The sequence below is a fragment of the Phyllostomus hastatus genome, unplaced genomic scaffold, assembly GCF_019186645.2.
Source record: "Phyllostomus hastatus isolate PE091 unplaced genomic scaffold, TTU_PhHast_1.1 phas_scaffold_1674, whole genome shotgun sequence".
In the NCBI taxonomy this organism is placed as follows: domain Eukaryota; kingdom Metazoa; phylum Chordata; class Mammalia; order Chiroptera; family Phyllostomidae; genus Phyllostomus; species Phyllostomus hastatus.
The window spans coordinates 28,795,008-28,805,912 of record NW_025334011.1 but is presented as its reverse complement, the minus strand read 5'-3'; positions in this window follow the sequence as shown (position 1 = coordinate 28,805,912).

The following is a 10,905-nucleotide window of genomic DNA, read 5'->3' as shown; positions in this document are numbered from 1 at the left end:
CAGAACCACAGAAGTGGAGAACACATGGAGGGTTAGCAACAGGGGAGTTGGAGGAGGAGAGACGGGAGAAAAGGTCCAAAGAATAAGTAGCATAGATGGTAGGTAGAAAATAAACAGGGGGAGGGCAAGAATAGTATGAGAAATGTAGAAGCTAAGGAACTTATGACACATGGACATGAACTAAAAGGGGGGAATGTGGGTGGGAGAGGGTGTGCAGAGTGGAGGGAAGTGAAGGGGGGGAAATGGGACAACTGTAATAGCATAATAAATAAAATATATTTTTAAAAAAGTAAAGCAAAGAGAGTTTTTAATTATAGAAAAAATGGACCCATATGGCATTTTAGAGATGCAAAAAAGGAATAGAAGACAACAAAAATGGTACGTGTATATGTTTAAATATAAAAAGGGCCAAGAAAGGGATTGATTGAGAGGAGGGCCCAGCTCAAGCCCAGGAATAAACAGAAAGTTGAGTTGGATGATTTGAGTTCCAAGAAAATATATGGAGGATCAACAGGAACCTCCTGACAGTTGCTGCTAGGACCTTCTCACCCTGTACATCCCCAAGGGTGTCTTAATTCCCTTAATCCCAAACAAATCTTTCCATCATGTTTTAAAAATGGTATGTATGTGTATAAATATAAATGCATGTGACTGGAAAATACTACTAATTTCTTTAGGTATTTAAAATATAAGACTACAAAAGTGTAAAATCAGAAGGTAGGGGCAGAGTGCTGCTAATTAGTTAATTATCCTTGGACTTACATTGTCCAAGGGTAGAATAAATTACAGATTACACTTGAAATCTAATAAGTGACAAATGCATGTTACAGGCCGCCTCTAGGTAACCACTAAAATGATCAAAGAGTGCAATGTCCTAGTAAGTAGAGGAAAAAATAAGAAAGAAAACATCCAGTTAAACAGAAGACCAGAAACAAGAGAAAGATAACATAAAATCAATAAGACAAATCAAGACCAAACAGGAAAGAGAAAGTTTAAGTACAATATGCCAGTAATTACATAAAAAATAAAAGGGAATATGTGTCCCACAAGAAAGATAAAAACAATCAAAATGAACTTTTAAAAGCCAACTTTGTGGTACTTGCAAGTTATACATCTAAAGGTAAAGAATATATAAAGTTAAAACTAAAAAATAATAACAAAAATTAAACTGTAAATATATTCAAATGTTTAAAAAATAATGCCAATATTATACAGTTTTAGATAGTAGAAAATCAGGAGCATTCCACAACTCATAAAGTAATCCAAGCCTATTCCCTGTGCTAACTTGAACTCAAAAATTCTAAGCAAATATCAGTTTGATTTTGGTGGTATAAATACAATAATGTTCTGGTTTTCAAAAATAATCACAGTATTTTGCAGCAATTCCCATCAAGAGAAACACAGAACCCATTGGAACTATGTTGACCATATAACTTGCTTTGCCCATTGTGACATTGACAAATATAATGCAAGCAGAAACTTAAAGTCTCTTGAGCATTGTGACTTGCTCCTCTTTCTAGCCTGTTTCTACATCAATAAACCTGGGTACATGTACTGAATGATGAGTTACACATGGCTAAATCACCTCCTTTGTCTCAGTTGAAAGCCAGTCTATTGCAATATATTGGAAGTCATTTAGGAAGCTACATTACCCTAGACAGTTAAAAATTACCTGCAGACACATGAGAGGCTAGCTCAAATCAGCCAAACCCATTTCAGGATAGAGGAACTCAGAAAATTTGTAATCTAAATAAATGTCTGTTGTTTTAAGCTGTAACTGTTAACTTACAGGAATTATATCTGATCATGTTGCATTTATGGAATAGTGAAGTCTAAGATTTTCTATGTCTAAGAACATCTGCAATCAAAAACAAGCTTGCCCTTTGCGACAGCATGGATGGAACTGGAAAGCATTATGCTAAGTGAAATAAGACAGATGGTAAAAGACAAATACCATATGATCTCACCTTTAAGTAGAACCTAATCAACAAAACAAACACTCAAGCAAAATATAACCAGAGACATTGAAATTAAGAACAAACTGACAGTAACCAGAGGGGAGGTGGGAGGGGACAATGTGGGAGGAAGAGGGGACAATGTGGGGGGAAGAGGGGAAGGGCTTTCAGGAACAACTATAAAGGACACATGGACAAAACCAAGTTGGGGGCGTGGAATCAGGATAGGGAAATGGGGATGGCTAGTGTGGGGGGTAAATGCAGACAATTATATTTGAACAAAAAAACAATAACTAAAAAAACAAGTATGTGTACATCTTCCTTTTTTGTTTGAATTGGTTTCATTTGTTTCCTTACGTAATTGCTCTGGCTAGGACTTCCCAGACTATGTTGATAAGAATGATAAGAGAGAGGATCCTCATCTTGTTCATGATCTTAGAAGATAAGTCTTTATTTAGCCTCTCCACCACTGAGCATGATGTTAGCTGTGACTTGTCATATATAGTCTTTACTATATTGAAGTATGTTTCTTCTACATACAATGTTGAGTGTTTTTATTACCAAAATATGGTATATTTGTTAAATGCTTTTTCTGCACCTATTGTGATGATTATAGATTTTTATCTTTCATTCTTTGTGTTCTATTATCTTTCATTCTATCACATTTATTGATTTGTGTCTATATAACCATTCTTTCATTACAGGGAAAAATCCCACTTTGTCATGGTGTGTAATTATTTTAACATACTGTTGAATTTAGTTTGCTAAGATTTTGTTGAGAATTTTTAAATCTATATTCATGAGATATATTGGTACCAGGGTAATGTTGTCTTCAGAAAATAAGTTTGGGAGTGTTTGCTCTTCTTTTACTTTTTAGAAGAGTTTGAGAAGCATTGACATTAATTCTTTAAATGTTTGGTCAGATTCACCAAGGAAAGCATCTGGTCTTGAACTTTTCTTTGTTGGGAAACTTTTGATTGCTGAGTCAATCTCTTTCCTCATTGTTGGTCTGTTCAGATTTTATATTTCCTTAGATTTGGTAGTGGCAGATGGTATGTTTCTAAGAATATATCTGTTTCTTTGAGGTTGCTCAATGTCTTGCCATATAATTTTTTATAGTAATTCTTATGATCCTTTGTATCTCTGTGGTGTCAGGTATGTCTCCTCTTTAATTTCAGGTTTTATTTAGTTGTGTCTTCTTTTTCTTAGTTAGCCTAGGTAAAGGTTTGTCCATTTTGTTTATCTTTTGGAAAAAAAACAGCTCTTAGTTTCATTAATCCTTTTGTTTTTCTGGTTTCTATTTAATATATGGTATTTCTGATCCAGTCTTTGGTATTTTCTTCTTTCTTCTATCTTTGGGCTTACCTGTTTATGGTTCTTTGAGGTATAAAGGCAGATTACTTACATTCTTTTTTAAAATTTGATGTAGGTAATTATTGCTATGCACTTTCCTCTTAGAACTGTGCTTGCTGCATTCTGTAAGTTTGGTATGTTGTATTTTAATTTTTATTAGCTTCAAGATATTTTTTTCCTTTTCCTCAACTTTTCTTTAACCTATTGATTTTTCAAAGGTGCATGTTTAATTTCAACCTCCTTGTGAATTTTCTAGTTTTTCTCCTGCTATTAATTTTGTTTCATACCATTGTGATTAGAAAGATACTTGGTATGATTCTAGTTTTAAATTTACTAGAACTTGTTTTGTGACCTATCATATGATCTATCCTGGAGACTATTCCATGTGTGCTTGAGAAAAGTGTGTATTCTGCTGCTACTGGATGGATACACAACTTCTTTTTAGTTCTCTTCTTGAAGCAAAACCACAACCTGACCTGATAGAAAGATGAACTCACATTATACAAAGATCTTTTACTTTGAGTGAAAAATATGGATTGTTTATAAGTTTTATTGTCTCCCTTAGGGTGAAAGTGAATGTGTTCTGATTATATAAGGTTTAATAAACCAAGTATTTCATAAATCAAGTACCACCTCTAGAGAAATGTACTATTCTCCAATATCAAGTTCATCTCCTTATAGGAAGATTTTACTTTTTTTACCCTTTGAAGTCATGCAAGACTGTGTGAAAGTTTGGGTCAATGAAATGTGATTAGAAGTGACATATGTTATTTCCATGTAGAAGCTTTAAGAATGAGTGAGCACTTTGCCAATTTCATCTTCATTTCTCACCATTGCTTCATTAGGCAACACTCCAGACAGTAGCTGCTCTGTTTGACTGTATCTTGGAGTAAGGATGATGACTCAAGTGATGAGTCACCAGCTAATCTTCAGTGAACATGAAACAAGAGTGAAAAATAACCCTTTGTTTACTTAGACCACTGAAATTTTTAGAATTTTGTTTTCCTGGCATAACATAGCCAGTCTTGATTGATACAAATCCAAATATCTAACATCAGTAAAAAAATGTTCTATAATTGTACAATAGAATGTTACATAGCAATTAAAATGAACTAACTTCCCAACTGGAGAATAATTTCCATAAATGCAATATCAAGCCACATTAAAGATATGTAAGTCAACTTCTATGAAATTTTAAACAGACAATACTAGAGTACAATGTTGTGTTATGTAAGTTTACATGTAAAACTGTTACCATTGGTATTTAGCTAGATATTGTAAAGGAAAGAGAGTAAAGGGAAGTAGATATTGAGCTTAATAAATGAGGAAACAGGAACCTGTTTGCTTTACCAGAAAGCTGCAGCTTCACACTCTGGGGGATTACAGTATTGTGCTCCACCAAGGTAATTAATACCCCTCCCTCCCCCACTCCCATGCTGGATTTTTGGGAGGCTCAGGAGGCAGATCCTAGACCATAGAGGTCTGTCAGTCTAGCTAGGGGGTATAAACCCATCGTCCTGAGCCCATGCAACTTTGGGAAGTTGATTGGTTGATATGTAATCTCAGGGGAACGAGGACTCTCGCTCTCTTGCCGACCCAGTGATGATGTACTGTCCTGTTTGGTCATGTGCTCTCTCACCCAGAGCCCATGACCATGTGGCCCTATATGTCCATGGCCATACAGGATCCACACAGCAACTGCAGGAGGGAGCCTGAAACAGACTAAAACTAAAAACAAACACTAAACTAGCTGGATGCTAGACTGGACTATATTTTGATATGGCACAGAATCTCTGGACATAGACTCTATTTCTAATTTTCCATGGTAGGATGGAGAGAAATGGGACATTGGAAACCTAGGGGGCAGCTTCTATCTCCACATGAATAGACCATGCCACACCACAGTCTCCCATGAGTGGGTCCTTAACATGCTTTCCTTGTGATCATGTAGAACTTAATTTCCCACCAATTCCAATACTATAAAGAAAATTTAAGAAGTCATTAGCATGATGGTTATTTTAGAGGCTGGGAACATTAATTGGGAAGGAGTGTGAAAGGGGCATTGATGCAAATGTTGGATTTTAAATGTATTTGTTTTGATGATAACTTGTTGATCTGTTCAGTTAACAATTTGAAAAAGTGATTGTATAGAAATGAAGGTAAACTCATTATATTAATTAGATTCTTACATTTTAATACCTCATTATTCGAATAAGTCTTGTTAAAACAAGCAAGACCAGATGTAGATTAATCACCCGTGTTAATTTATAGACACATAAAGGAAGAGATGCCAAGCATCTCATATGATTTTAAAATTACCAGTGATTTTCAGATATGCTTTGACCCTTTAATGATTGCTTTGAGACTCTAAAATAGCTACCATAAATAAGATTAATATAGAGGCACATTCTCAGTCAGTTCCCTTTAGTATACAACCAATAATTTGGAGCTGTTAAGTGAAGAAAAGCCCACCATTTGTTTAGCTCTATTGACTAGGAGAAATCAATGTGATTTTTTTAAACAACCAGTTGTCCTCTAGCAAAACTCTCAGAATACTATTTATACCTTCTTGCCATTATATCCATTAGTTAATGAAAAACTTGGTCATATAGGATTGTGACTGTCAGAAGGTTTCTGTGAAATTAACTATAAATAAGTGTTTTTCAGTGCTCTAAAATAAAATAAACTGAAAACACTTTGGCGAGACCTTGTTACACAATAAAAGTCTATTTCATAAATAATACCCTGCTTCAGAAATGAGTTCTCTGCCCTGACTGGTGTGGCTCAGTGGATTGAACATCAGCCTGGGATCCAAAGAGTTGCTGGTTCGATTCCCAGTCAGGGCACATGCCTGGGTTGCAGACAAGAACCCCCAGTGGGGGGCATGCAAGAGGCAACCACACATTGCTGTTTCTTTCTTTTCCTCCTTCCCTTCCCCTCTCTGAAGATGAATACAAATCTTTGAAAAAAAAAGAAATGAGTTTTCTTTCCCCTACATTCAAAACTACCCAACTTCTGAACACAACATATATTTCTTTTTTTAGTTCTGACACTAAGCTGAACATATTCTGTTTATTCAATATGACTTATTTCATTATAGACTCATGAATCTACTCTACATATTCACCCTATGTATTTCTTTCTCAATGCCTTTGTTTATATGCATCACATAAAAACATATAAGCATTATTTTCTTCTCAATATTAAAACTGGATTATCTCAGTGAAAATTTAATGATGAATTTATTTTTAATGCAATTATCAAATCTATAAAACAGTGAGCAATTAACTGCAGTTGAAGGTGGTGAGTAGTCGTTGGATCCTAAATGTAATTGTAGGGTATGCTAAAGAGAATCAAAATTAACTTCAAACTAATTTTCCATAGTCACTAAAAATATTAAGTTGGGGTGGAAACAAAAGTAGACTTTTGTCTATTTCTTTGGGAAGTACAATGATGAAACTGAGGTTACAAAAATTGCATATTTTCACAATCACAAGGTTTACATGAGACCTTGACAGTGAGTGTTCTACTTGGGATAGAGAATAAGATTATTAAAGGGCAGTGTGTTGAGACATTGAAGGACAAAGTTATTGAAAGGATAATCTACATCAAGATTGAAAGTATGGTGAGTGAGAGCAGACATCCCTGTCTTGTTCACAATCTTAAGAGAAATGTTTGTAGTTTTTGTCCTTTGAGTATGATGCTGGTAGTAGGTTTGTCATATATGGCCTTTATTTTGTTTAGATATGTTCTCGCTATTCCCAGTATTCTGAGAGTTTTTATCTTAATGGGTCCTTGATTTTATCAAATGCTTTTTCAGTATCTAATGATATGATCATGTGGTTTTTATCCTTCATTTTGTTTATGTGGTGAATTGTATTTATTGATTTATAAATGTTGTACCAACGTTGTATTCCCAGAATAAATCCCAGTTGATCATGGTTTATAATCTTTTTGATATATTGCTATATTTGGTTTGCTAATATTTTGTCGGGAAATTTGGCATCTATTTTCATCAGGGATATTGGCCTCTAATTTTCTTTTTTGTGTAGTATCTTTATCTGGTTTTGGAATTAGGATAATGCTGGCCTTGTAAAATGAGCTTGGCAACTTTCCCTTGTCTTGAGTTTTTTGAAATAGTTTGAAGAGGAGAGGTGTTAGTGCTTCTCAAAATGTTTGGTAAAATTGACCTGTGAAGCCATCTGGTCCGGAGCTCTAGTTTGTTGGGAGTTTTTTTTTATTACTACTTCAATTTTGCTAGGTACGATATGTCTATTCAGATTCTCTGATTCTTCCTTATTTAGTTTCAGAAGGTAAGTTTCTAGGTATTTATCCATTCATCCAGGTGTCCAATATGTTGGCATAGAGTTGTTCATAATATTTTCTTATAGTACATTGTATTTATTTGGGGTAAGTCCTTATTTCTCCTCTTTGATTTCTGATTTTATTTATTTTTTCTTGATGAGTCTAGTTAAAGGTTTGTAAATCTTGTTTATCTTTTCAAAGAACGAGGTCTTCCATTCAATGATCTTTTGTATCATTTTTTTAGACTTTATCTCATTTATTACTTTTCAGATCTTTACTATGTTCTTCCTTCTACTAACTTGTTTATTGTCTTTTTCAAGTTCATTTAAGTATAAATTTAGATTGTTTATTTGAGCTTTATCTTGTTTTTTTGTTTGTTTTGAAACAGGCCTGTAATGCTGTGAATTTCCTTATTAGGATGGCTTTCCCAGTGTCCCAAAGATTTTGGATTTTTACTCTTGTTTTTAAATTGTTTCAAGGAGTGTTTTTATTTCTTCCTTGATCTCATTGTTGACCCAATCATTGTTTAATAGCATGTTATTTAGCTTCTTTGTTTTTGTGTATTTTTCAGTGTTTTTCTTATGATTGGTTTTTAGCTTCATAGCATTTTGGTCAAAGAAAATGCTTGATATGATTTCAATCCTCTTAAATTTATTAGCCTTGTTTTGTGTTCTAACATATGGTTTACCCTAGAAAACATTCCATGTGCACTTGAAAAGTATGTATATTCTGTTGTTTTGGGGTGAAATGCTCTGAAGATATCAATTAAGTTAATTTGATCTAGTGTGTCATTTAAGGCTTCTGTCTCCCTGTTGGTTTTCTGCCTGGAAGATCTATTCATTGAAGTCAATGGAGTGTTCAAATCCCTTACTATGATTGTGTTCCTGTAGATCTCTCTTTTTATTCCATCAAGATTTGTTTTATATATTTAAGTGCTCCTGTGTTGGGTGCATAAATGTTTACTGGGGTTATATTCTTTTGTTGGATTGTTCCCATTATCATTATGTAGTGTCCTTATATGTCTCTAACTATAGACTTAGTTTTAAAGTCTATTTTGTCAGATATAAGCATTGGCACCTCAGCTTTGTTTTTTTACTTTCCATTTGTGGGTAATATCTTTTTCCATCCCTTTACTTTTAGCCTGTGTGTATCTTTAGATCTGAGGTGGGTCTCTTGGAGACAGCATATATATGGGTCTTGTGTTCTTATCCATTTAGTTACCCTATGTCTTTTGGTTAGAGCATTTAAGCCATTTACATTTAAGATAGTTATTGACAGATATGTGTTTATTGACATTTTATTTTTATACTATTTTCCTCTGTTTTTCTTTTACTTTTTTCTTCTTCTTCTTCTAAAAGCAAGCTTCTTTTTAAAACATTTGTTGTAGTACTGGTTATTCAACATGGTGCTGGAAGTCTCAGTCATAGCAATCAAAGAAAAGAAATAAAAGGCATCCAAATTGGAAAAGAAAAAGTAAAACTGTCTTTATTTGCAGATGGCATGGTATTGTACATAGAAATTCCCAAGATTCCACCAAGAAACTACTAGAACTAATCAAATGGATTCAACAAAGTAGCAAGATGGAAAATTAATATCTAGAAATCAGTTACATTTTTAATAGCTAATAATGAATTACCTGAAAGGGAAATTAAGAAAAACAATCCTATTTACAATTGCTTCAAAAAATAAAATATGTAGGAATAAATCTAGCCAAGGATGTAAAAGACCTGTACTTAGAAAATTATAAGACACTGAAGAAATAAGTTGAAGAAGATAGAAATAAGTGGAAGCACATACCATGTTCATGGATAAGAAGAACATCATTAGAATGTCTATACTACCCAAAACAATGTATTGATTCAATGCAACTCCTATTAAGATACTGATGATGTATTTAATAGAAGTGGAACACATATTTTAAAAATTTATATGGAACTACAAAAGGCCTCACAAAGCAACAGCAATCTTGAGAAAAAAGAACAAAGTTGGAGGAATCACACTACCTAATATCAAAATATACAATAAGGTCATAGCCCATACTGGCAAAAACAGACACATAGAACAGTGGAAGAGAATAGACATCCTAGAAATAAACCCATACCTCTGTAGTCAATTTAACAGAGGAAGCAAGCACATACAATAGACTAAGAATAGTTTATTCAATAAATGGTGGAAAAATTGGACAGAAAAATGCAGAAAAATGAAAATAGACCACCTTCTTATACCATGCACAAGAATACATTCAAAATGGATTATAGGCTTAAATGTTAGACCCTAAACCATAAAAATTCTAGAAGAAAAGATAGGTAGCAAAGTCCTGGACATTGCTCATAGCAATGTTTTATCTGAAATATCTCCTCAGGCATGGGGACAAAAGAGAAAATAAACAAATGGGACTATATCAAACTAAAAAGTTTTTGCACAGCAAAGGAGACCATCAAGGAAATAAAAATACAACCCATGGAATAGGAGAACATATCTGCCAATATATTTGATGAAGGGTTAATATCCCAAATTTATAAAGATCTTACAAGACTCAACACTCCCCCAAAAATACAATTTAAAAATGGGCAAAGGATCTAAACACTTCTCAAATGAGAACATAGCCAATAGACACATGAAAAGATGCTCAACATCATTAATCATGAGAGAAATGTAAATTAAAAGTACAATGAGATATCACCTCATACCTGTCAGAATGGCTATAATCAATAAATCAACAAACAACAAGTGCTGGTGAAGATGTAGAGAAAAGGAATGCTTTTGCATTGTTGATGGGAATGCAGACCGATGCAGCTACTGTGGAAAGCAGTATGGAAGTATCTCAAAAATTAAAAATGGAACTGTCTTATGACCAGTGATTCCACTGCTGGAAATTTATTTGAAGAAACCTGAAACACAAATTCGAAAGAATATATGCACCCCTATGTTCATTGCAGCGTTATTTTCAATCACCAGGATATGGAATCAACCTGTGTCCATCAGCAGATTAGTGAATAAAACAACTATGGGACATTTACACAATGAAATACTACTTGGCTGTAGAAAAGAAAAAAATTTTACCTTTTGTGTCAGCATGGATTGACCTGGAGGATATTATTCTAAGTGAAATAAACCAGTCAGAGAAAGGCAAACACCATATAATTTCAATTATATGTGGAATCTAATAAACAAATTGAACTAATAGGCAAAATAGAGATAAACTCATAGATAGAGAGCAGGGTGACAGCTATTGGGGGGCAGTTAGAGGGTGGAGGGATTGAGCACAAAGGAGAAAGGACTCATGGACATG